This window comes from Egretta garzetta, unplaced genomic scaffold (assembly GCF_000687185.1).
Source record: "Egretta garzetta isolate BGI_Z169 unplaced genomic scaffold, ASM68718v1 scaffold396, whole genome shotgun sequence".
In the NCBI taxonomy this organism is placed as follows: domain Eukaryota; kingdom Metazoa; phylum Chordata; class Aves; order Pelecaniformes; family Ardeidae; genus Egretta; species Egretta garzetta.
The window spans coordinates 257,843-259,201 of record NW_009259861.1 but is presented as its reverse complement, the minus strand read 5'-3'; the positions used below and the strand labels follow the sequence as shown (position 1 = coordinate 259,201).

At 61.9% G+C, this 1,359-nt stretch overlaps 1 protein-coding gene across 1 annotated transcript in view; it reads right to left on the bottom strand.

Annotated features, from left to right (window-relative positions):
• Window positions 1-728: 728 nt before the first annotated feature.
• ATP5F1D (ATP synthase F1 subunit delta) overlaps window positions 729-1,359 on the bottom strand; it is a gene marked incomplete at its 5' end in the record, with an annotated part of 4,240 nt that continues 3,609 nt past the window's right edge. Inside the window, one exon of the mRNA XM_009640064.2 lies at window positions 729-858. The remainder of the gene's footprint in view (window positions 859-1,359) is intronic.

The following is a 1,359-nucleotide window of genomic DNA, read 5'->3' as shown; positions in this document are numbered from 1 at the left end:
GCTGCAGACAGGCGCGCGCCGCCCGCTTCCTCCCGGCTGCGAGGACCCCAGGGCAGCCCCCTCGGACAGGGCTGCCCCCAGGCAAGCAGCAATTTCAGCAGAGCAACAGCACCAGCCACCCCCACCACGCACAGATTCAGGAGACTCCCACCACATGTGGCATCTGCTTCCCTCTCCACACCAAGCCTGTCTCCAAGGAGCAGGGGGAGATTTCCCCGGCTCTGCGTGCCACACGCACGGTGGAAACGCAGCAGTGGGGGAACGGGTCAAAGCCCAGGCAGCTGCTGTCCAGCTGCAAGAAGTTCCGTGAAGAAACAGCCCGGCCAACGTGAAGTTCTGCGGTAACGGAGCCAGGAGGCTGAGCAAAAGCCAGCGTTGGATGGGGCGGGGAGTCAGGACAGGAAGCCTCTGGTACAAACCTGCACTGCCCCGTGGACGCCTCCTCCCACGCTGTCGTAATCCTGCTGTCCAGGTGGATTATTGGAGGTGGAGGTGGCTGACAGCACAGGGAGGGGGTTATAAAATCTCCTTGATAAGCCTCCCGTAGGTGAATCTCCCACGGGAATCCCCAGCCGAACCCCCGGGCAGCACTGGAGGTACAGCTTTCCCTGAGCGACTGCACCCGGCAGACCCCGGAGCGGGGGCAGGGGGCTGCCCCCGGGCACCCAGCCACCGGCACAGCACAAGCTGCAATTTGCTGCCTCAGAAGAAGGCGACATGCTACGAGACGGGATTACATTTCCTTTTAATTGATCAGAGCATTTTCTCCGCCTCCATTTGTCCCGCACCATCTGTACAATCGGGGAAGCCAGGACAAGTAGGACAGTCTGGGGTTTCTCTACATCGACAGTGGGATTCCTGCAACACACAGAAGCGGAGCTGGTTTTACCGTGGGGTGGGCTCGGGCAGAGCGGTGGATTCTGCTCCGAGGGCTCGGCCCTGGCTCAAGCTGTTAAACGGCTGCGAGTAAACAAGAACCACTGGCTCTCTCAGACCTGACCTCATGGGCCAAAGAGCACCGGGACCAGGGATCGGGGAGATAGCCGGGGAGCTGCTGCCCTGCTGTACCTGCTCCGGGGAGGGGCCGTCAGAGGCTTTTGGTGACTCACCTGCCAGGCAGGGCACGCTCGCTGCCGCAGAGTGTCTCTCCCAACTGCCAGCACGTGGGAAGAAGAGGGATGAGGCACAGTCTTAGTAGGGTAGAGGGAAAAGGGGCCACGAGGTAACCAGCCCGGCCTTGCCTCCCCTGAGACAGAAGCTGTTTGTTTTTAGTGGAAGGGAGTGTACAGGGAGCAGAGGCCACATCGCTCTCCCTCCGGGGCCCCAGGCATCCAGCCCGCTCCCGAGCTGCCTGCTGGC